Below are 26,562 nucleotides of genomic sequence, written 5' to 3'. Positions count from 1 at the left end.
TCTCTTAAAGGGTTGCATTCTACAAAGTAGGAGATTGTTTAGCAATACAGATCATCACTCACAGTACTGGCATCAGTTATTTATACCCCATGGCTACTTCAACTGTAAAACTCTCTAACACAGGCAACAAAACCCCCAGTGTATGTTAGACTCATAATTTAGACATGGACCCCCTTGGAATTAAGATGCCTCACATGAAAGCATTTAGTGCTCAACAAATAATTTCTGAATGTCACTGATCCTGGATTTTTTTTAAAGCTACTTTCTGCTCCTTTGACAGATGTGTTATGCTGCATTTCATTACTTTCTCGCCTTACCTCATTCTTCTTTTGTTTTAGATAAGTGATGAGGCTTTCAGGAAAGATTAAGAACTGGAAGGCAAAGCAATGGCCCAAACAGGGTTTTAATTGGAACCTTGAATCCTGTGCAAAATATAAGAAATTAAACCATTAATAATATGATTTTACCAGCAGCCACAGTGCATTTCATATGTCTCAGACAGCTCTTACTATGTTTCTTTATGTCAAATTCTTGCAGGTAGGATCATGTGTTGTAAATCCCATTAGCCAAATCACAATAAATAATAAAATTCTGGGCTTCATATTGTGAGATTTCACTGAAGCAAACTCTGAGCCTGGTCTTACATGCCCTTTCTCATGTGTGCAGTCTTGATATCAGAAGAACTAGTTGTGTGTAAGAGTCTACCTGATTGTGCCTTAAAACCCTTTAGTATCTTTTCTTTTATAAAAAAAATTAAAAATCTTAGCACTATTATCTAATATTAATTCTTTTTTGTTGTTGTTACAATACATTTCTGGCCTAATGGAATTCTTCATAGAGTCCAGCCATTGTGTTGCAATATGACCCAAATTAAACCAAGATAAAATGTTAAACAACTCAAGTTTCTGCAGGACAGAACACAGGGAAAGAAATTTCATTTCTCGGGAGGCCAGTGAAGACTCTAAACACAAACACCTCCATAAAAGAAAGCCATAAAAACAATCTTTCAGTGAGTCCGAGGTTATAAGTTGCAGTGCTGGGCAGATGGCAACACCACAACCAACAAAATAACCCAGACCCAACATGATGTATCACATTTTTGCTTGTTTCTAAACTGTCCAACAACAGATATTCTTGGAATTATGATTTTATTCTGACATATCCTCTACAGTAATGACCAGACATCTAATAGAACAGTGTCTATAAACCCCCTCTGAACACTGTACTTCATTTTTAAGAGATTGTAAACCCTTCTCAGCAGGTGTACATTGGCTCCGTTCCACTGACTTCAAAGGATCGGGCCTGTAGAACTGAACTTTTCCTTTCCTTGCAGCTCAAGATATTGAGGGGGAAAATGTTTTTTTCCTAGTATGTTTGCTATTATTGCACAGTAAATATACACATTGCAAAAGCAGCTGGTTTGGGATTAAAAACCAAATTTTTGTACTGCTAGCTTGAGACATGTTAGGCCATTGGTATCCAAAAAAAACCATTCTGGTTATCACTGTGTGTGTGGTGCCATTCAGTGAATTGTATGTATACAAAGGCTCATATCAAAGGTGGCATTTAAATTGCTAGAAGACAATACATTTATAAAAGCTGTCTTTTAATAGTTATAGTGGGTAATGGGTTACAGTGGGTTTATTTTTTATTGTCTGTCATTTGAGGACTGCCAGCTGATGTGAAGAGGTGCAGGCTAACCTGATTCTCCTGATGTAATCTACATGATTGTAAGTGATGGCGGAGTTTTTTGGATAGGTCTATTTTATTTAATTTAAATAAATCAAAAAGTAAGTGACAGATGGTGATAAAGATAAGATGCTTTGTCCACCCTCAGGTAGGTACTACACTTTTCTTAACCTTATACGCGATGTCCTCACTATCCACCCACTTATTTTTCTATAAAATGCTTCCGACTTGGCAATATGCTATTCAAACCTCTAACTGTGACACATCCACCTCTTTCTTGGTAAGACACACTTTGTACTGGCTGAAAGCAGAGGGAATTGCTGTCATGCCTTCGGGACTTAGCATAGCAGACAAAAAGAGAGAAAAGCAACAGATAGTCTAGTTCTAAGCACCTCCAACCTCTCTTCTTTGGCATTAGGAAGTATAGAAAATAGAACCCTTTCCCCTGAAAGCAAACAGCACTATCTCTAATGGAGCCAGGTGAAGCAGAGAATCACCACAGAAGAGGGACAGGGTTAGATGTAGGGAGGAGGCAAACTCTGAAATTGGGTGACAACCTTCTTGAATGATTTCTAGGACCCACTAGCCAGCCACCGTTCGAGCCCAAGCAGCCTTGAAAAGCAAGAAGGTACCCACCAAAAGGAGGGGAAGGCAAAGTAGAGAACCTTGCTGATTAGTCCAGAACCCTCATACAGGGGATCAAATTTACTGTCTCTGGCTAGGTCCAGTCTGCAATATCATGGTTAAAGAAGCACACTTTTCAATAGTCTGATTTCTTCCTGAACGAGTTAGATTTTTGATGGTAAAAATAAGAGGATAATCTTTGTCTTAACTGTTTGAGGTTGTAATTGTTTCCTCCTATATGATATTTTATACTACCATAAACACTGAAGGATTGATCCCGATTCCTTCAGTGCCTATAATGCCTCAGAAGTCTTGGAGCTACAAATTATGTCCTTTAAAAGATAAGCCCTTTATTGTCATCTATACTTCTTTTGGGATATCAGACAAAGCCAATGAAGAATCTCTCCTCATTGTGACACAAGTAGCCCTTGATCTTGTAGCTGTATCAGCAGGATATAGAGCTGTCTGAAAAAGTTACTTTGGCAATTAATTTCCCCGCAGCACACACATATTTGATCTGTTACTTAGGTTCCCCAGAAGTTTATCCAAGAACTAGGAAACTATCCCATTGTAAGACAGTCATACTTAGCTAGCAAAGCCCAATAGTTAGCTATTTTGACTTGTAAACTAGCTAGATAATATTTTTCCTCCCCACAGAAATATCTAATTTCTTTTGTTCCTTGGGGCATACTTTGCCTAGAACCAGATTGCCTTGATTTTTCATTTGTACCCATCACAACCACTGACCCTAGGTTAGGGTGAGTATAAAATTACTCTGATGGGACTTGGTATCTGATCTGTAAATTTGGACATTGCAATGGAAGCAGGGGTCTGCTGAAGATTTGTGTCTGGGTCTAACATACCCTTATTAATCAGCATTACTAAGTGCTCCTGCATGACAGGGTATAAAATGTCAAAACAGTTTACACAACTTTTCCTACTGGTATTCCTAGGGTTTCAGCCATTCTCTTAAGGAGGTTCTGAAATGCCTTGAAATAATCCACCATATATGAAATTGATGGGATGACTTCTTCATCTGGTGAAGATGAAGAAAAGGCCAAAGGAGTCCCCTGCTGAACAAAATATCCTGCCCATCGCTCTGCAACTTTTGATCTCCTGATTCAACCTCTTCCATTTGAGGTGAATGCATCACCCTTTGAAGTTACACTGGTGGAGAAGATTTACCTCTGGGTCTGAGATGTCTACCATTATACTGAGCAGGATACTGAAAATGAGGACTCCATGATGGTAAGGTCATGACTGAAAACCATAAGGGTAAGATGCATGATGCAAGGAAATGGCATCCATTGGTTTGAAAGACAATGGTCATATAAGATAGTTATCATATCACTATGGTTGTGGTTTCAGACATGGGAATGGGAACGCCAAAGTCCATACTCCATCTGACATAGCGATAATCTTAATATTTATTTAGGGAAGAATTTTATTTTCTGACATTGTGTTACACCTGCAGCCAGCATGCTTACTTGGGTTCTTCCATAGTTTTTTTTTTTTTACACATATCAACTGGCGCTAATTATACAGTAATCAATCTTTCTTGCTAACAGTGTTTGATCTATACAGTCATACCTCACCCAACTATGAGTTACTACCAGATTACATTTCTCATAAAAATTTCCCCTACTAGGATATAAATTTGGAATTTCATTAGAATAGCAGAAATGGCATCACTTTTCATACAATGTTGTTGTTTTTTTTAAAAGGTTGTCTGCTTAGATTTACGGGTTCTTTTCACCTATGCCAGAATAAGTTGTTTATTACTGTTAAATTACTGTAGTGCCTAAGGACCACCCAAAAATGGGGCCTATTTTGCAAGGCCCTATACATACACAGAGTATTAGTCAGTCCCTGCCCTGAAAAGATTACAATCTAAAGAGACTACACAGACACAGGGTGGGTGGCGGCTTATAACACACAAACAGAATGAATAACGAGCAATGTTTCTTATCACACATGAAATAAACAGACTACTGGCCACACTGGGAAGTAAGGGAACAATCATGCATCATCAGAAGAGTGAAAATCCTCTCCTCAGAATACAGAGCTTTATAGGACTGTGGGGACAGAGGAGGGACTTTGAGCAGAAGTCCTTCTGGGATAGGACAGGCTGGCTCAGGGAAAAAAAAAAACAATCACCCCATAGCTTTGTCTTCAAAGCCAAAAAAAGGTGCGTTTCCACCATGATCTAAGTAACACAAGTGCACTATCCTACTGGAAACAAGACATTGTAGTTTTACCAAGAGATCAATTAGGCAATGGCAGTCATGGTCAGTGGTATAACATTGACTTTGCCTAACTATTTCTCAGTCAAAAATTCACAGTTTACATCGTGATTCCTGTTCCTTTAAACTCAAGAACTGTGTGATCTCACAATGTACTTGCAGGGAATGTGTGGTCTCATCAGGCACTGTGCTGCTCCCACAGGGTTATAATGTTAACTAACTGACTTCATTAGTTAAGTCAGTTTGGCAGGTATATCAAGATTATCCTGAAATAATCACTCTACTTTTATGGAGGCAGGTACCAAACATTCAGATAGTAAATTAAAACAGCTCACCAAAAAATAAAAAAGTCAGCTACATATAGTATTCACCTTTCATTTTTAATTAGATGAAACCCCTGAGTCTTGTCATAAAATCATTTACAGACTCTCCATCTGCTCAGAGATCACTTCAAATATGAATTAAAAATATTTTTAAAAGATCTCTTTGGAAAAAAACCCCAACAACATAGTATTGCTGTGTCTTACAACCTTTTTGTAGAGTAACGTATGTGCAGTACTTTTCAGTTTGAACAAACAACACACCATTCAGCCTGTTCTTATGGTTGTTATAACCATCATCATGATCCTACCATTCTAGTGCATTTGCATCAGAACGCACAATCCTGTCAGGGTTTTAAAAATAAGTTATCCTAGCTGTTAATCAAATTTGGTCCAGTATATACTGTTAATTAAAAGCTTTTAGCTACACTACAGTAGGCCAAATGTAAGGATTCCAGTGTCCCTCTGATACTCTGGCATAACTCTCATTGATACAAAAAGATATTATTCATATGCATCAAGGGAGACTATGTCCCATAGTATGAAAAATATATCTAAATGTAACAACCAACACAAGCTCTCATCTCATCCAGAGAGGTCTTCAATAGTTGCTCCACACAGGTATGAGGGCAGAGTTTGGCCAATAGCAGGCAACCAACATATGTCTAAATAAAAGTAGAACAATTTTCAGAATGAAATAAATATGCCATCAAATTGGAACACTACTTGGTGTTGTACAGTGTTACAGTGTCAGTTAATTTGGTTGGGTGGGGTGTGTTTGATGAAGTGTACAAACCCCACATGAGTGGGAATGGGCTGCTGGGAATCCAATCAGCTGCACCCTGCAACAGCGGAAGCAGGTGTCAAGCTTTGAGGGACGGCTGAAAAGGGAGAGCCCAGCTCAGCTGCTGCCTGGCTGGGAGGGAGTGCAGACCCTCAGATCTCAGTGTAGGAAAGAAGGCTAGCTGGAGCCAGGATCCAGGGAAGAGTGCTGCATATCAAGGTCTCCTTGAGAAAAGGGAATAGTTTAGGTTTCTTCATCTTTGTCACCATGCCTCAGTGGGTCACAAATGAGGACGCTCAAATTCAGGATGAATTGCTGAGAAATAGGGCAGACGCACCCCGGACTGGTGATTATTCTTCCATAAAATATACCAAACCAGTAACAAAAGTAAACTTGTGTCTTACCACACTGGTTAACAAGAAGTCCTAACTGCAGTCTCCTTAGGCATCCCAGCCCTGGTTTCACCACCCAGACACTAGACTTTATGGTAAATGATTATTTAAAACCAATTTAATCAAACAAAGGGTCCTTCTAATACCAAGAGATCATTGGAGTCAGGATTTCACAGTTTCCTTAACTGAATGTACTTATGGTAGTGTTTTCAAAACCTCCTAAATGATACATATAAAATTTGCTGATAACTCCAAGCTGGGAGGGGTTGCTAGCACTTTGGAGGACAGGACTAGAGTTAAAAATTATCTTGATACATTGCAGAATTGGTATGAAACCAATAACATGAAACTAAAAGATAAGTGCAAAGTATTGCACTCAGGAATGAAAAAAATCCAGTATAAAATGGGGAATAACTGACTAGGCAGAAGTACTGCAGAACAGCATCTGCAGGATATAGTTGATCACAAATTGAATATGAGTCAACAATGTGATGCTGCTGGAAAAAAAGCAAATATTTTGGGAGGTATTAACAGAAGTATTGTATGCAAAACATAGGAGGCAATTGTCCCACTCTATCTGGCACTGGTAAGCCCTCAGCTGGAATATAGTGTCTAGTTCTGGGCACCACACTTTCAGAAAAAATGTAGAAAAATTGGAGAGACTCTAGAGGAGAGCAACAAAAAATGTTTAGAAAACTTGACCTAGGAAAAGGTTGGAAGAACTGGGCATATTTAGTCAAGGAAAGTCTAAGGGGAGGACTTGATAACAGTCTTCAAATGTGTAAAAGGCTGCTATAAAAAGGACAGTGATCAATTGTTCCCCATGCCCACTCCAGGCTGGACAAGAAGAAATTGACTTAGTTTGCAACAAAGGAGATTTAGGTTACATATTAGGAGAAACTTTTTAACTATAGTTAAGCACTAAAACATGGTTATCATGGGAGGTTGTGGAATGCCCATCACTGGAAACTGTTAAGAACAGGTTAAACAAACACCTGCCAGGGGTGATGTGCTTCAGTGCAGGGGGATGGACTACAGGACCTCTTGAGGTCCCTTCCAGCTCTACAGTCCTATGATTACAGAATACAAAGTCCTTCTAAATGTCAATGGAAATTGTGCTCTAAATCATTTAGATTCTTGAAAATCCCACCCTTTAGGACCCAAACTCTCATTGAAATCACTAGAAGTTTTGCAATTGACTTCATGCGCAGCATGCTGAATCTTTAAATCCTTGGTCTATGGAGTCTGGATTATTCCAGTGCTAAGTGTTGATGCAAATACAGTTGGTATCAAGAGCTCTGGATCACCAATATCAAGATAGTGAGAATGGATGATTCCCTGAGGCGTCTCAGCAGTAATAATCTGATAAGGTTTTGATTTGGATTAAAAGGTCCCAGCTGTTTTACTTTATCACTAAAAAATAATCTCACTGGATAAAAAATATTACAACAGCATATTTTTTACTACTCATTCTCAGGCTGATGTTTACAGTTCCTATCAGCCAAGTTCTAATGTCCATTTAGCAATTGCTGGATTTTAAAAAAAAAGGTTTAAAAAAAAAAAACTCAGGAAAAAGAAAGAAAAAAATAGAAGACTTCTTGGACTCTTTTTATGCTTATCTTTCAAATTAACTATAACAGTGCTTTCATATTAATAATAAGATAATTAGTAAAAAACTAAAACAATTAGAGATGGTCTCTTTGTCTTTATCAAGCATGACTGTCAAGTGAGACTATTTAGAATGGTTCAGATTACATTCTGTAGTGTAGAAAGTATCATTTTGAAACGCCTAAATATGCATCTCTTCCTGACAGAAATGAAAACTTTGTATCATGCTTTTTTCCCCAACAAAGAAAAGCTCTTCAGAGTCAGAAAAGTAAATACTAAGTAAATACTAACAAAGCAATTATCCCCTCTAAAAGCATTTTTCTGCCTTAGGAGTCTCGCTGTTCTCTGTAGGTTTCCTCTCCCCTCAGGCTTCCTCTGCTCCAGTAATGTGGTCTCTCCAATGTACTTCTGTACACCTGGTCTGATTATCCAAGACTCAGGCACCCTCTTTCACTCCAGCTGAGATCACTTCTCTCAGATTCCAGGCCTCACCTCTTTCTGCTCTAGGATTTCTCACTCTTCTCCATCTGTTTCACACTAAATGGATTTTTTACAGGTCTCATGTCCACTTTTCCCAACAGCCATACTACTGCCTAGGATTGTAAACGGTTTTTTCACCTTCCCCTCTAGCAGTCCACTAGTCACATAAATCTGATATTAATTGGAATTTATGAGGTCTGCCAGAGGTATGCCTTGAATTATTAATAACTAATGATTCCTTCTGGCTTTCCAAAAACAAACAAACCAAAAAAGTGATAAAATCTATCCCCCTCTGTTTTTTTCCAAAATAGGATCTACCTATAAAGACAGCAAGAAAATGCTTCACATCACATGAGAAACTTTGCTTAAGGACCCACAATCAGCCAAGATTGGATCTTCCCATCCCTAAGAATAGAAACTAAAATGGCCGAGTACTAGTATTGCTAATCACTTAGGCAAGGATCTCTTGTAATATGCATATGGATAAATACTTTTTCTCAATTCCAACCTAGCTAAAAAGGACTTCAAGTTACCAATCAAGTGTCACACCCTGCTTTGCTATGTAAATTGCCCATTGCACAAGTAGTATCTAGAAAAGAGATGGGTGGGGAAGCTGCAAGTTAAACAAACTTGAAATGTGGTTGGAAGATGGAAGGTCAAATTGGGCAAACTGTTACCCCCAAAAATCTAAGTCACATGTTTTCACCCCAAATTATGAACTATATATTGTATTCCTTGTAAATCAAATATATCATGAATTATCTTGGTCATGTCAAATCAGAATCTGTACATTTGCCTTGTGAATCAGATCTACATCTTTCTATATGTGGAAAATATGTCTGTTCTATTAGAGAGACAAGATGGGTGAGGTAATATCTTTTATTGGAAAACATTCTGTTGGTGAGAGAAACAAGCTTACAAAAGAACTCTGTAAGAGCTTGAAAGTCCTAAATAATGTGAATTTTTTCTATATAATCAAAGAATGTATTATGTATGTCCTCCAAATGTAGAATATAAGGATTTTGTTGGTTTTCATTGTAACTAATTGTTGCACTCTCGAAATAATAGGAATTTTCTGGCAACAACAACGAGAAATGTTAGAAGATATAAACAAAGGTATAACTTTAAGATATTAAGAGATATTGCTTAAAAAAAGAGGGAGAATCCCAGTTGATTATAATATAGAAATACCATCCTTGAAATGAATCACACTCAAAAAGCCTCTGATAATAAAAGGATTGAAGTAATTTCTTACACACCATCACCGTCTACTAGATACCAATGGAAGCAGGCAAAGAAATTGAAACGGGAGTATATAAAAAAGTCAAGTCACCCAGCGCTGAGGAGAATTGACTGAACCCAACACAAGAAGCTGCAGAATCTTAAGTGTGACTGACTTAGACCAGCTGTGTGAAAAGGACTCTTCCCCCCATCCCAGGGTTAAGCGTGGCGAGAATTCTTTTAAAATATTGTATTTCCCCACCTCATCTTTAATATGAATAACTGTAGGTTATCTTGTTGAATCTACACACCTATTGGGACCTCAAGTAACTACATTTAGATTTTATTGCCTTTATAATTCCAAGCCTAAGAGAGATTGAAAAGAATTTTAAGCAATTGCTTTTAAACTGCTTCCTTTTGGACCAATCATACTCTTCCTTAAAGACAAGTGCACCCTTGGAAGTGTGGCAAATGTGTTCGGTACTAAAGAATTCAGAATGGTTGATCATAAGTAAATGTGATAAAAAAATCTTGGCAATTTGCATTGTTCTTTGATATAACTACTGAGCTTCAACTCTAGTCTGTGATAATTGCTTGCAAGTCTATATTGGGTGTATAGTACACACAATTGGTTGTGTCTGCACTCGAGTGGAGAACTGTTGGTAATATATTAATGTGGTGAATTAATACACTGTTGGTTGGTAAAGAATAAGCAAATGTCCTGATTTCGGAAATGCTCTTCAAGTTGACCTGAAAAGAACCCAGCGTTAAACTAGCATGTTAACAATCCCTGGACTCAAGAGAGAGGGGTTATTGTACGGGACTCTAGTATGTATTGGCAAATCAAGTTTGTTAGAGTTCAGCTTTAAAAATAGAACTGCCACCCTGGCATTCATAAATTGACCCGCTTTCATGCATACAGGTCACATGAAAATTGACTCAGAGTGTTTTTTAAATTCTTCAAAATATTCCAGTTGACACTAGCAGCCATGGAAGCCCGGTCTATGCCACACTATTTGATAAAACACTGAAGGTCCAATTTTCAGCAGTGGTCAACATTGGCCTAACACTGCACCCACTGAAAACTCCCCTTGACTTCACTGGAGGCAGAGGTAGAAAAATGAGACCCTAAATGATTATTTGCCAATTTTCACTTATGAATACACGGTGCTTTGCTGTTACTGCAAAACATTTTTTTTTCTATCTGCTTTGGTGCTTTATGAGGGCTCTTATTTTTGCTGCAGCTCTGTTCTATCCCTTAGCCTTATATATATTCAGTGTCTGCTTCCCTCTAAGTGTTCTACTGTCTTTATTCTATAAAGATTTTCCCTACAATCTCACCACTAACATTCTATATTTTAAATATTAATTGTAATATAAATTGAGCTGTACTCACACCTGCACCTGAAAAGTAATCATTCCAAAGGGAACAAACAGGTGTTATCCACGGTTTATCCAGGTTTATCCATTATTATTTGCTAAGTGACAACAGTATGCTCAGTGTTTTTTCAAAGAGCTGAGTTCCTGTCCCAAGGGGCTTACAATCTACTGCAAGCTACTTAAAAATGAGAATAAAACCATAGTAACTAACCACATTTTAGCTTTGATTTTGTAAAAAAAAAAAAAAAAAATAGCTTTCAGTACTAAGTCAAACCCTGACTAACAGCCCCTCATGCACAAGTGTTTTATTTTATTTATTTGCTAAAGACAAATTATAAACAAGTCCCCTGAGATCCCTAAGGTCATAACTCTCATTTTGACAGCATAGGCCCTTATTCATGCTCTCTAGAGGGGATCAGAGGCCTTCTACACCTCTGTACCCTCCCTCTGGCAAGAGCACCAAATTCTATCCTCTGAATGTACACAAGTCAATGAGCACTCCATGTATAATTTGGCCCATTAACAAGGTAATACATGGGGCCAACTTCTGCTCACAGTGTATACTTGGAGTAACTTCATTTGAGCATCCAAATTCTGCCCTCATGGAACTCCATCTGAAGTCACTAGAGTTACTCTGCATTTGAATCAGAGTAACAGAGTAGAATTAGGCCCACAATCTCCAAGATGTTGCTGACAGCCATTAAACATTTGACAATTTCAATATGAATACTGACGTTCACGGAGTAAGAGTCATATTTCTATCTAATAGAACAACTATGTAACATCCTGTAGATAAGCACATTTACAAATCGGGGGAAAAAAAACAACATTTCAGTGACAGGTTTGGATATCACCACATGCTATGGGAGCTGAGAATAAGTAGTTTTTCCACCAGCACTTTAAGCTGCAATTCTATTATAATTAAACATTTATGGAACAATCCTGTGGCTTCAAGCCAATAGTCCTTGTCACCCAAATAGGGACTACATGCATGACTAAGGACTAGTTGTATGGCTAATATTGAAGGGACTGGGCCCTTACATAGCATTCTTGATACTTTTCAGAGTAAAACATGGTTCCCATGATTTGTTTATAAGCCTGCACACAGATGCTCCCAAATCACTCTCCAGTAGCACGTTTATCTTCCTTTACCTCTTCTGTGACTGCTTAGATCCTTGAACTTGGCCACAAATCCAATGCAATTTTAGAAAATTTGAAAAATTATGGGTTGTCCACTCATCACATTTCTACTTTTGCAATGCCATATTGATAAAAATAGGAGTTTACAGAGTCAAACAAATAGAAATATGGTATTTCAACTGGAACATGGTCCTGTGGGAAAGTACACAGTGTATACTACGTTATTTTTTTTATTTGAGAAACCTCACAGACCTAGACATTCAAGTTTCATATAGGCACTGATGTATTAGGTGATTTATGGTGTATATACTTTACATTTGTTTGAAATGCCTATGACATGTAGACATTTTTTGAATTTGTGATCATAAAGATTTTTTTGATGATAAAATTATGAGCTCCAGGCTGAAGTTTTTGAAATTTGCTGGTAGATTTACAATTCAAAGAAGTTACCTAAATTAACAGAAATGCCCTAAAAGAACAGCTGTCTGCCTGACTGATCCAAGAAAATGAACACTGAAAATAAACAGCTTCCCTGTAGAAGACTGTGATAAAGCTAATCACCCTTTGCATAATGGATTTATTTTCCCTTGTGCTTATGAACTTGGTGAACCTAAGTTATAAATATTTAAATATTACAGACATCGGAGGCATAAATTAAAAAAAAAAAGAAAGAAAGGAAAGGATGTCAGTAATCTGACAATAGCAAATCCAGATGTCTTAAATGAATCACAAGACTCAATGATCACATGTGAGTCCAAAACAATGATTATGGTATAGGAATAGAACCCATTTTCAACCATACTTTAATAAGGCTTTTCTGGTTAAATACCGATGTTCCTCCTAACTTAAGAGGGCATAGCCTTTGGATAAATGCCATAGTTTTATTAGAATTCTTGTACCATTATTGGAGATGCAAGCACAAGAGAAAGATACATAGTTTAAAATTATTGGGGCAAATCCTCAGCTGGTGTGAATGGTCATAGCTCCACTGAAGTTGCGTCAATTGAGCTATTTATAGGAGGATCTACTTCATTAATATACTTAATTTTTTTGTTTTGTTTTACAAATTCTCTATTTCAGAAAAATGTCACCACAGCATATACATTCTATATGGAAAATGAATAGGCATTATAAATTCACTGCTAGTATACTCATTACATCAGTGAGTTAAGGCCAAAAGTTTCAGAAGCATCTACTAATTTCCCGTGGCTTCAGTTTTGGGTGCCTAGCTTCAGAGACTGCGGGTCTGTCTACACTGCAATTAAAAACCAGCAGCTGGCCCGTGCCCACTGACTTGGGCTCATGGAGCTTGGGCAAAGGGGCTGTTTAATTGTGGTGTAGACTTTTGGACTTGGGCTTCAGCTCGAAGTCTGGGATCCTCCCACCTTGCAGGGAATGTCTATTAAACAGCCCCTTAGCCCAAGCCCTGCGAGCCTGAGTCTCCTGGCACAGACCAGAGTCTAACTGCAGTGTAGACATACCCTTGGAGGCTGATTTTCACAGGCATTAAGTCTCTGCAGCAACAGTAGGTTTAAGGCATAGACACTCTAGGCTCATGACTAGGGTCCAAGTTCCTGGAGTTACAAGATATCAGAATATCAGCTTTCATTTTTTAAAATAAAAAATTTCCAGTAGTCATGGATACTTACAAAAGCTTGAAAACATTAACCAAGTATAAAGAATGCCTGTTTGTGTCTACAGGAAGCCTGAAAAAAGTAGAGTGAAATGCCTTAACTCTGACACTCTGGCAGGGTGGGACTGCAGCATGAGGGTGAAACTATTGTGGGGAAGGGGGGAACGAAGCGCCCATGTGGAGCATGCTTGGGACCCCAATTAGTTTAGTTCAGCCTTATCCACAGCTGGAAGTGCTTAGCACTTCTAGTAACCAAATACCTGGTGTCTCATGTTGGGCACCCAAAATTAGAGGTCAATTCTGCAAATTTAGGCTTAAGCTTGTAGTATACAGATACTGGTACTAAAATCATCCTTTCATTAGGGTATTATATTGTGGCTCCAGCAAGCATTGTGTCTTTCTGGGGCACATGCTTCCTGTTTCCACATTGCTCCCCTTTCAAAAGCATGCCTTAAGGACATGGTCTTACTCCCGTTAAGGCCTTTCATTTGACTTTAATGAGAGCTAGATGGTACAGTCAGCCCCCAAACTGTTTTTTGTTTAAAACAAACAAACAAACAAACATACATGGTTTTGATGTGAAATCGAGGGAAGATTAAGCACTTTTTGTAAAACGGGATTCACTGTATACTTTTAATTTGTACTGAAATGTTTATACAAAGTTAGCTAGTCAGTCATGCCTTCTCTCAGTTGCTTTGTCCTCAGTTTGTTCCAACACCACACTATTATGCTTCCTTTTGAAAGGTGAGCTTTGTGCAAGCACCGATATGGCCATCTCAAGAACTGTACGTATGATCACAGGTATTTCTCAATAACGGAACACTTCAATTAAAAACTGCATCAGTGTTGCCACCAAAATTGTTTCATATGTATTTTAAAATAAAAATAAATCTCAAAATCCATTAATAAATAAGTGCAAAAGAAAGAAAATGTAAATGGCTCGTTAATTGTGTTTATCTCAGTGTGAGGCCATGTCAAAAAGCCTGCAGCAAATGTATTTTGTTAGAAGTACCACTTGCACAGCAGGCATTAAACATTAGAAAAGAAGCTTGTCATTACTGGGATAAGACGGAAAAGGCTACTAACATTTTACTAAATCATTAATATTATATCTAAAATATTTTAAACGCTGAATTAAAAATCCATTTACACAGTATTTCTCTACTAGACTCCTCAAACTTAATCTTACACAGTTTAGGGTGGCGGGGTGGGGGGGACGGACGGACCCACAGGAGGACCCTGTGACATTCTATGCTTTGTATTCTTGATTAGTTCTAATTTTTTTCCCCCAGCACGTTTGTGCATCTTGGTTGAACTATCTAAAGCCAGATTTGGTGAGGTTTTAAAAAAAAAAAAAAAAAAAAAAGCTACCCCCAGATCTTACATGGTTAATAGGGCTCACTTGAAGGAAGTGAATCTCTCACTTAAATCCCTTTCAATAGCCTAGCTAAAGACTTAAATTTTATACAGTCAAAAAGATCTTTGGTTTCCCATTCACTCACCCACACAGGGAGAAATGAAAGTAAAACAATCTAAATTAAACGAATTTTTCACTATTATTGCTCAGAATTCTCTGCAATAAGTTTGCCATTTGCTTTGTGTCCTTTTCAGTTTTGGGGTCTAGCTTTTTGCTTACCCTTTTGAAGTTGATCCTGACATGACAGGTGAATTACTGGGGGGTGGGGGGAAGTGACATAAGTGAACCCCAAAATGTGAGAGAAATATGAAATGGGGAGTTGAAAGCAGCTTAGTATCAAAACATTAAGCTGCTGGAGATCAAATATGCTCTTCAGCCTGTCTAGGGAAGAGGTACCATGACAGCACAGTCCCATAGTCCAGTAGCCCAAATTCTATACCAATAAGCTGCTTTGGGATTCTAGAGACCCTTTTTCCTACCAGAGAAAGTTCATTTACATTACATCGGTACCTTTGAGAGCAATGGAATGCTCTTTTCCCCAAACTTAGGCTTTTTTAATGACTGAAAATGGTATTGGGGCTGTTTTTAAAAACATCAATAATTGAGCAAATTCATTCTACATGTCAATCATCCATGTATAGTTTCGAAACCTTTTTTGGGAGATGCAATGGGTTACCTAAACTTAAGCCACAGAAGAGAAAATCTGCCCCAGACATAACACAAGGGAGAGCCACGCAAATGAGTGGAGAGGGAAACAGGATGAGCAGACGAGTTGCATGAAACTAATTTGACATGTAATCCTGTAAGTGTCTTTGCAAGGTATGTTCCCTAATATACTGATAACTCTCCTCTCCAAACCACAAAAATCCCCTTCTAGGGGAAAATGTCCCCCATTGCTTAACCCCCACTTCTCCTCTATAAAAAGGAATCTATCCTGCTGCACTAAATCACTAACTGAAATGGGTGTCATTTAGCTATGAGAGGTCAAGTTAACACCTAGCTAAATATCAGGGCCATAAGTTATACCTTTTGTGCCTCCATATGATTTCCCTGAAAGAGAGAGGCCACCCTTTAAAATTTGGTCTGTTATGCTTCAATTACGGTAAAAATAACTTCTCTTTGATAAAAAGATTAAACATCCCATTTCAGCAAAAATTAAATACATATTCTTTTGCAAAGTATTGCCTTGGCACCAGGTCTTGGACAGGAGAATAGGATTTACAGGACAGGAATTTAAAATCCAATAAAGACAACTATTCTGAACCCTGAAGGCTTCACATCTTTAATTTGGGGCCTTTGCTTCACAAAGGGCATCATTTTACAGCTCAGTTTCAGAAGCTGATACACAGAAATTTATTATTACAATCACCCAGCTCCAGAATTACTCCATAAATGTTCGGATACTTCACCTGACACTAAAAAACAACAGTTAAAAAAGTACCATGTACCTTTTACGGAGAGTTCAAGGACTGAATTAAAAAGTGTGAATGACTGCAAGACCTCCAGGACTGGCTTATAATATAAATAGATCATAGAATATCTGGGTTGGAAGGGGCCTCAGGAGGTCATCTAGTCCAACCCCCTGCTCAAAGCAGGACCAAACCCCAATTTCTGCCCCAGATCCCTAAATGGCCCCCTCAAGGGCTGAACTCACAACCCTGCATTTAGCAGGCCAATGCTCAAACCATTGAGCTATTCCTCCCCCCAATGCTGCTTTCACTCTTGATTAGGGATATTAAGACCTTGTCTTATGGGGTTGATGGTATAGAAAAAACAAGCCAGAATGCAATAAGCGTGGTTAGACACACCTCAGGGCAGAGTGAAATCAATGAACATGAGTGAAATGAACAGAGTGAAATGAACATGCAGGGCAAAATCCTGGTCCTGCTGAAGTCAATGGAAAAACTCTCATTGTTTCACTGGCTAGGGTTTCACCCATATTTCTTAACCGACTGGCTCTAATTTTACTGGACTACAGTACCACATGCTGCAGCTCATTGTCCCTCTTATATTCACCTCCTAATCTTATCTCTTTGCCTTCTCTCATGTAGAACTTAAAATCCTAATGCCCAAGGTCCTGCCTATCTGGGAGATCACCTTTCTCCCCAAATGGTTACAGTAAAATTGCAACAAGATGCTGCACCAACCTGGAAGCCATCTCCGTTTAAAAAGGAAGAGGCTGCTGGCAAGACATTATCCAAGATATACTTTCATAGCGGAATACTATCCCTGCCCCACCTTCATTCCAAAACAACCCAAGTTTTTGGATGTTTAGGCCACACGATAATTCCCATCTATATTTTCTAGGAATTTGGGAAAATGATGAGAGTTGGGAATTGGCTGGATTTGTTGAGGAGAGTGGGTAAGGATATTACTGGATTGGTAGCTTATTTGAGGTTGAATTAGTCTTTTTAAATGCTTGAATGAGATATTTTAAATTTAATTTGTAACTACCTATAGCTTTGGAAAGGCATATCTGTATATAAATCCAGCAAAATATGTAGGCAAGACAGAAAAATTCCAAAATTATTTGAGCAGTGAAGGTAATTTTTCCTCTGCTTAGCTGCTGCTCTGTGCTAAGTAACCCATTGATTCTCCATTCCCTTGTTCCTCACCTTCTGCATTCCAAACATCCATCCAGCTGTGGGGAGAACATCCGAGGAACTTTTAGGTTCCAATGATGCCACTCATTTTATTAAAAAGGAAGTCATTAAAAAAAGATTTTCCTGTCACACAAATCAGTCTGGCTCTGAGAATGGCTGTTGCTCACAGAAGGGGGGCTATTTTCCCTTCTTTACATAAATATCTGTAAGCTTTCACTAGCATAAACTCTTCAAGTAGTTTAGCTGTTCAGACTTCCTAAGCAAATTTATCAATTTTATGGGAAGGATCCCAAATGTTGAAATAGTGAGCTTCATAAGGTTGACAGATTAAGCCAAGAACAAATAAAACTAGTACATTATTTTAGCAGGGATGCAATCAATGTTCTGTGAAATTAGGTGGTCTCTTTACTCTGAATTGGTTCAGAAGATGGGGAAACACGCAGAGATTCTTTGCAGCATGGTCATGGCCCCGTTAACACCAAATTTTAGACATACATAAATAAATCCCAATAAGACTGAGGCTTTGCTACAGTTGCATTTTCTCATTCTTATTTTCTTGGGGGGGTGTGTGTTTTGTCTGATATAATACTATTTTACCTGTCCAGCAAATTGTTAACGAACATCAGATTGTTACAGTCTCACTAAAATATATGGTAGATTGCAACATGAAACACTTTCACGCAAAAGTTGTAGACATTTCTATTGAGCAGGTAAATTGTTTGTATCCTTATTTCAACATGATTTCCATTATGAAAAACTCAATACCCACAAAAATGGTATTTGAAATACCAGTGTTTGTTTCTACTTAGAATAGGAGATACCTATTGATACATAGTGGTATGAGATAACTGAGGTGATTGCTAGTGGGTAATTACTGATATTTTAAGAGTGATAATAGTAGACCAAATCTTAAGGAAAACCAATGAACATGAGATTAAATGTCAACCATGACTGAGATTCAGCCATCATTTGCTCCATTGTCACTGTAACGCAAGGGGACCCAGGAAGTAGGACTCCATAAAGGAATGGCTAAAGGTACTATCGTGCAGTTTGTCTGCCAGATTCTTTGCAATGGGGTGGAAATGCATTAAAATGAAATAAGGGATATCCCTCTTTCCCATTAATGATCAGGTACAAAGGGGAATATTACTACAGGTATTAGGTCTTCAACTTCAAGCATTTCATTATACTAATCGGCCTTCCTCCTTCATTTTTATTCATGAGTAGCTCAGGGTAGGGGTTTTTTGAAATCACATCTGCCAGACTCTGAAGTTCTGACCTACTTTGCTGTACCGAGAACCACAGTATTCCTTCTGTAGGGCATTCCTATAAAAAAAAATCATGCATTTTTACCAGAAACAATTTAAAGGGTTTTTTGAGTTAATAATGAGATTCTTTTAGGTGAAAGGAAATATTCTTTTGGGGGTGAAGTGAAAATACAGAGATGGATGGATGTTTCAAAAATCTCAACTTTGAAAAAATATCCTGGAGAAAGAATATGAAAGCTAGTATAAATCATAATATATCATAATGCTCCCAAATATTTATTTGCCTAAAACAGGTAGATATATCTAAAATTGGACAGATGCATTGACATTTTTCTTGACAGATTCATAACCCTCTGGTTCCCAAACTTTAATGTTCAATAACATTTCATTAGTATACTCCAGTGTATTTATTACTATGCATTATTAATACAGATATGTGCCTATGAGATGTACAGTTTGTAATTATTTTTCCTTTCAAAACATAATAGCTTCACACTGGAGTTGTTGCAGCTACAATATTTCATCTCTGAATGCTCCTTCAAACATTCTGGGGCAGTGACAGAAATGTGTATTTGAACAGAAAAGCTGTCAAGAAGGTACTGTGGTGCTATTCATCACATTTTTAATCCTGACCATACTGAGATGCTAGTGAAGCTGGCTGTCCAGGACACTAAACAAAGATGGAAATTATGTCTTCTGTTCTTACATATCAAACCTGCAAAGTTAGACTGAATTCAATAGGCCTGTATTACACTCTATTAATTTCCCATTAGTTCTTAGCATTGCAGAATCCAGCCACACTGTCACTATGATTTAGACATGCAACCTTGATTCCAGCACCCAAAAAAAATGGAGCCTGTCACTTCTCATAATTTTACATGAGATTCTACAAATGTAAATCCTTTTTCATCCTGTCATCCTTTTATGTTTTTAATGAGTTTGCTCACAAACAGCACAGAATCTTAATTTTACTTTTGGAAATATTAACAGATATTATAACTCTAAGCGTATCAAGTAGCAGCCTTATTAAAGTGTAATTTATACATTTATGCCTAGGTTTTACAAATACCAATGATATTTGGAATGTTTTTTAATAACATTTTATTTAAAGAAAAATGCTGCAGCTGAAAACTGAACTAAAGATTCTAAAACAAAGTTTAGACATCCGGAACACATTACATAGCATAGCATGCTCCTTTACCAGTTAAAATCTAATATTTGTAAAAATAAATTGCAGACCCTTGACAGGCAAATTACACGTGGATTACCATTTGTAAAAATTTTATCACAGAAAATAGTTTAACTGTTATGGATATGAGCCAAGATCAGCCTGACAAGTACTTTACACGAAAGATTAGCATATTCTCTTACAGAGGTTTATGCTCAATTTAGATGCATCGACTTTTTGCCACCATTGCTGACCTTTATGTCTAATCAAAGTTCCTTTGAATCCAAATCCCCAACCTTTTATCTCTCCTGACAGCTTTTAATTTGAAGGCCTGTAATAAAGTCTATTAAAATTCAAAATGTATCAGTATTTAAAGTGGGGCTTGGTTTGCTGGACTTTTAGATGTGAAACTTCAAATGAAATGAGCACAGAGATTCCAAATTTTTCCATTTTAAGCAGCATACTTAACAGGTCTGAAAAACCTGTTTATAAAGATTGGAGGAATCAGATTCGGATTTTGATCATAATACACGAATAGCTGTGGTAACAATAACATATGCATATTCGTAAAAGCACTGTGTACACACACATTTCATAAATTAACATTAGTGTGCTTTGTCATAGTGCAATGTTTAGCAGATTCTGCCTTACCTTAATCTATGCCATCCCAATGACTTCACCAAAGGGGTGGCTTGATTTCAACAGCGTGGCTTGGGTGTAAACGAAACAATGTTCCCCTCTGGGTCACCTGAAGCATTTAATACTCAAGAATATAAACCTATCTTTTCCAACTGTTATCTGTCCTATATTTGATAATACACAGCATTTTAAATCATTGTAAGAGTAATCAGTTAACCTGTGGAGAATATATATATATATATATATATATATATATATATAAAAAAAGAGATGCCTGAAGTGGTTACAAGATTCAAAGTTTCTCTCTCCTCAGGTGGTCTGCTTCCTCAATTTGAATGTGTGTTACATCTCTCTGTAACATATTGACACCAAATTTTATAACTACTTATGTGATACAGCTGTATGGTTTTACCATATACCATGCTGGGAAGAGGGCAAAAAAGAATACAAGGGTAAACCAGGGTTTAACGACTAGAACTGAGATAAACTAAAAATAAGTATTATTTCTATAATGAAAACCCATATGTAACTGAAAAAAGTCAGACATGCAAGTTAGAGTAGGCTTCCAGCAAATGTCACCTGTGCCATTGTCATTCACATAAAACAAACTATTTGTACAGAAATACTGGACGGCTTAGTATATCTGGGATGATTTGTTCTGGCATATTTTATCTAATGTAAATCTCTCAACATCAAGCTCATGTTTTACCATCAAAATATTAATTATGGTGAAGTAAACCTCTATTCATGATTGTTTTCAAGTTCCTGTTTCCTGTCTTAGCACAAGCTATACATATAATGCAGTAGAACACCTTGTTGTAACCCACGTGTACCTTTTGGAGCCTCCTTTATATATCCGCAGTACTTGAACATCATGAAAATGACTAGTGATGTTATTACTCTTTCCAAAAAATGTGCATGTTGTGCCTTTAACATGATCATACCTATTTCAGAATATAGGAAAGGAGAACAATGTGCTATAAATTTCCAATGATTTAGCAGCCATTTTCCCTATGAATTTTTAAAATTCCAGTTAGAATTTTGCAACAACGGCTTTCATTTTGAAGAGGACAGCAGCAGTATTTTAACAGGAGAATACAGAAGATTGGCCCAACCTATAAAATGTAACTTTGTGGTTGGAATCCAAAATTTCCTAGGATGAAGGGTATTTCGAAAAGCATTGTGGATTGGGCCCATCAGGAGAACAATATTCTCTCTGCATATTTAGTTTCTTGAGCTATGCATCTTTTGGCACGGGTCCTGCAATAAGATACATGCAGGTGCCAGGTGCACTCCGACTGAAGGTGATGTCAGTCCATGTGGACTCAGGGGTCTGTCTACATAGATCACACTGCAGGATCAAGGTTTAAATTCCTTTTAATGTAACTGGCAACTTCTCTTTATTTATGACCTTGTAGGTAATTAAAAGAAAAACAAATAAGTAAAAAACTAAGTTGGCTAGCTTTTAGGATTTCAGACATTCCAGTGCTGTAAAAATACTAAAACAATTTAAAACTAAGAATTCATGTTACAGTAGTTTAATATTAATATTGCATTCTTTGTGACACCAGAACTCAGTGTTCAAATTGTGGCTTCTTTGATAATAATGTTGTTTAATTCACTGCAGCTACCTTTAACTCTGGAGGTACTGAAGAACCATGAAAGGCCGAACGTTTCTCTCTTATTTCCAGTTTGAGTGAATGCTGCACTGCCACTGACTGATAGAAAAAGTTCTGGATGGGCAGCACAGAAGAACAACTTTTGAAATTTATTATCTGAGCCACAAGTGTATCTGCTGCATCAGAGAACACACCAGATATTTGCAAAATAGCATAAATGGATACTCAACAGAAGATGGCGGTGCTTGTTTCTCATTATCTAAATCACTAGGAGGTTGCAGCTGCAAGCCTTGCTGCGCTCTAGCAGGAGGCATTTGTCTCTCTTTTATTTGTTCCCAATTGTTCATTTTGCTCAAACACCACACTGTGTGGTGTTGATAGCTAAAATAAGCATAATTTCTTCCATTGCTTGAGCGGTTTTCCAAATTTTGCTAGAATCTTCCAGAAGAGTGCTTCTGGGCAGATGTTCATCATTTTCTGATGGCATTTTCTGGCACTGCAGTGGAGCATGTGTTGCAACTGTATTCAATGTCACCTCAAGTTCAGAACCCGCCAAGCTGCTTTCTCCAAAAGCAGCTGTCATACCACCCACTGAATATAAATTTACAGATAAAAATGTACACACACACACACACACGGCAAGTGACTGTGTTTTTAATCTAGTTTCAATTATTTTATCTCCAATATTGCATACATATATACAATCTGCCATAACTCAGTGGGAAAGCTGACCACAGCAAGTACCTGTTTATTGACCATTGCCTCTTCAACTAATAATATGCAAGCAGAAATTCCCTGATAAATTCAGATCTGGTGTGGAGAATGTGTTCTAATCTGGACATTTGTACCTACTTATTAAAAATAAAACTGCAGCTCACCTTTTCTTATAATCCTTATTTTCTCTTGTTCACTTTCTAAATTATTCAATTTTTCTCCTAAAAATTGCTGTATTTGGTTTTACAAAGCAGATTTTTGTGTGTGAAAGTTTGAGCTGAATCTGTTCAGCCCTTTTTGAATGAGATGAGTAGCTTTTCCCATTTTACAATAAAATCCATAAGACTGTTTTACCTACAAATAACTCAGACATGTCTGACCTTTAAACTCCATAGTGGTTACCAGCTCAATGAGGAACAGTCACTTAGTGAGCTCGATTATATTTCTATCAAAATAATGAAGGTAGAAGCGATACAATTGCTTTTGAGTAGCGTGTTGCTGTGTTATAGGGTATATATGCTATATACTGTGGTTCTGCAGAATTTCATAGGTTCAGCTAGGTTTTTCTACATCTCTACAGAGGTATGTGGTTTAGAATTGTAACAATGCAGAAAAATCACTCCTCTCCAAAGTTCTGGAGGTAAGCTTTGTGAGTACGTAGCAGAATGCTACAGTTTATAAAGTTGAATAAAACAACAAGAAAAGCCAAGGTTCTATAATCCATAATTTGTATTTTGATTACCGGTTAGCCTATAGGACATGAATTATTGGGGTTATTTACAGACAGGTATACCAAACTAGCACTTTACATGATAGCCAGATGATGGAAAAAAAAAGTTGACGAGAAAAGTTGGAGCTCTCTGTCACTTTTAAGGATATATCATCACTCTACAATGTTTTCCCAACAATGCAGGTAAGTTAATATTGCTAAGAGAACAACTGCTGAATCTCCTTATTTCAATTTTAAATATGCTCCTTTAATAATGTGTTGATGTAGATAAGCATGCAAACATAAAAACACGGGGTCTAATTTTCTAAGTGACCTGATGCAATTGCACATCTAATTTGCACACACAATTATTGTGGCTTTGCAAGCAAATTTCAGACTGGCATACTCAAATGGGACGTAAAGAAAAATGACAGCAGTTTGAAGCTGTATTGGGCTTGTAATCCTAGAATATGTCCTAGGGGAATAGATAGGTGGGTAGAGTGCATGTGAGGCAGTGAAAATAAAATTTTTCACATGGGTATCAGCATCACAAGTGTGATTTAAACTATGAATTAGCATTAATATAATATTAAAGGTGTTAAATCAAATTTTCTGTTATATAATTCCTCAGTTATAAGTATTCTTGAGCAATACTGAATGCTTGATCTCACAGTTAAAAATCCTTTAACAAGATTTTTGCACTTAATCCCTCACTTCCTGCCAATAAAAAAAAAAGGGGTGGGGGGCGGAAATCAAGAGCCCCTCAAGCTTGTGCAGTTTACAAGCTCTCTTGGCTTCATTAGTACAGCTTGTAAATTCATCTCTCTGGAAAACAATTTGGCCTTTTAAAATATCCAGATTCATCAACTGGGGTTAGGGAATCCTGTAATCAAATAGCTACTCAGTTCACATATAAAGGTGAGAAATGCACCCATCTTTAAAAGAGTGATGCCTCAAGATGTGGAGTGCTTCCTGGGAAAGGTGTTAGATACCCTGAACAACTAGCAACTTCCCTGCGAGTTGGGTGTGTGGAGCACCTCCAAAGTGCTCTGCATCTCAAAGGATCAAGCTTTAAACATGCAGCTCAGAGTTTAATTAAATTTTGCACTTTGCATGTTCAGTAATGTATTTTCAAACATTTATAACTTTATTTAAAAGCCAATTTATTTTTCAAAACTTAGAAAGCATATAATTGCTCATTAAGACATCATTAGAGACAGAGATTCAAATTGCAACATTCAGCCATTTTTGATCCTTTTGAAGAGAAAAAGAATCCTGACTTTTTTAAAAAAGACAATAGGAAAGTATTTTTTCTACCCTCTACCAAAGCTACAGAACAAATTTTGCTGAAACTCCAGAAAAAAAAATCAATTTTGGAAATAAACTTGAGAATAGAAAATTTCAGCTCCGAGAGCATGTTTTAGAAAATAATGAATCTGAGAACAAGCTATAGAATGTAACCAAATTCCAATCTGAATGATAGCAGTTATGCTCAACACGAGTTGCTATAACATACATACTATCAACTATTAAGGTTGTCTGATATGTCCATTGTAAGACCCTGTTTTCAGTTGCTTATAAATTTGCCAAATTTTAACCATTTGGGCTGTCATTTTATATGCTGACTGTCTGCATCAGGCAGACTTTTACTGGAAAATTTCAGCTACAACTGTTGTGCCATTTCCAAGAATGAGGGTAGGGAAAAAAATATGTTAACATTTGAATTTTGGCAGGGGCGACTGTTCCATCAGGACTGTGCCTTTTGCATGCCCCTGAAAGTCTGTCCAGCTTTGTCCAAGTTATAAGCTTTTGCAAACTTGCAGTTCACACATGCTCAGCAGAGACTTCTCAGATTTTAGCTGCCAAAATCTCTGAGGAGTCCATCCTCAATAATCATGCTTGAGCCTCTCATGACTACTAATGCGGACCAGACTGTGTATGCACTATCAACTCAAAAGGTTGAAAAGTCAAGCACTCAGAAGTTAGGAAATGCCAGAATTAAAGTTCCTTGTGCTTCCTTAATTCATCCCCATTATGACACATTCTTTAATTACATGATCACACACAGGATCCCTGTCTCATTCAGTGCATAGAAAGACACTACTACTTAATAAGCAGCTATTCAATATTTTGGTTTCTTCTCACTATTTAGTGTGGGGCCCCATGCCTCAGTTTCCACATATAATTCAAACCCTGCTCTGAAGAAAGAACTCTTAATTTGCTCATGGGCTTTTCTATGGTGCTTATCGCTATAGTATCCAAGTGTTTCACAGACATAAATGACTTTATTTTCACAGCACTCTTGTGACATGAAGTAGTATTATCCCCATTTTACAGATGGGGAACTGAATTACAGAGAGATCAACAGTATCCATTTATTTTGGGTGCCTAATCTGAGATACCTGAGACCTGATTTTTCAGAGTACTTAGCACTTTATCTATTCAAGTACAGCTTTCACTGATTTCACTTTTCAATGTGAGTGCTTAGCAGTTCTGCAAATCAGACCGCAGGGTATGAAGTTAGGCACGCAAATAATGCCAAACCCACCAGTAGCGATCAGCTACGAAAAGTCTGGTTTAAGTGCCTTGCCTAACTTCACACAGGATCTCTGTTGCAGAGGTAAAAATATAGATTCCAATTTTCCAGGGAAGAATTCAACTGCATTACCCCGAGACATGCCCCCCTCCCTTTTCTATCCCTGCAATCCCCTGCCTCATCCACTATACACATTCCAACTTCTGCATCAAACTGATGAAACAGGGGTCCTACAGTTAACAACTTACTTCATTACATAACTCTAATTCATCCCCAGAGCAGATTCATTCAATCAACCTTAATAGATGGCTGTACCAGTCCCACCTATAACATCCCCACGCACATATCCTGGGGCTAAGATGAAGAGAGAGACTG

At 37.5% G+C, this 26,562-nt stretch overlaps 1 protein-coding gene across 16 annotated transcripts in view; it reads right to left on the bottom strand.

Annotated features, from left to right (window-relative positions):
- Positions 1-26,562, bottom strand: part of TENM1 (teneurin transmembrane protein 1) — a 1,403,901-nt gene that overhangs the window by 815,981 nt on the left and 561,358 nt on the right. For 12 of the 16 annotated variants that reach the window (XM_073361279.1, XM_073361281.1, XM_073361273.1 and 9 more), the window contains one exon: positions 318-422. The exons of the other annotated variants lie outside the window; for them this stretch is intronic. The gene's annotated coding sequence lies outside the window, so the exon portion shown is untranslated. The remainder of the gene's footprint in view (positions 1-317; positions 423-26,562) is intronic. 16 annotated transcript variants of the gene reach the window in all.

This window comes from Lepidochelys kempii, chromosome 9, assembly GCF_965140265.1.
Source record: "Lepidochelys kempii isolate rLepKem1 chromosome 9, rLepKem1.hap2, whole genome shotgun sequence".
Classification (NCBI taxonomy): domain Eukaryota; kingdom Metazoa; phylum Chordata; order Testudines; family Cheloniidae; genus Lepidochelys; species Lepidochelys kempii.
The sequence above is the reverse complement of the archived record's forward strand: the minus strand, read 5'-3'. Positions and strand labels throughout refer to the sequence as shown.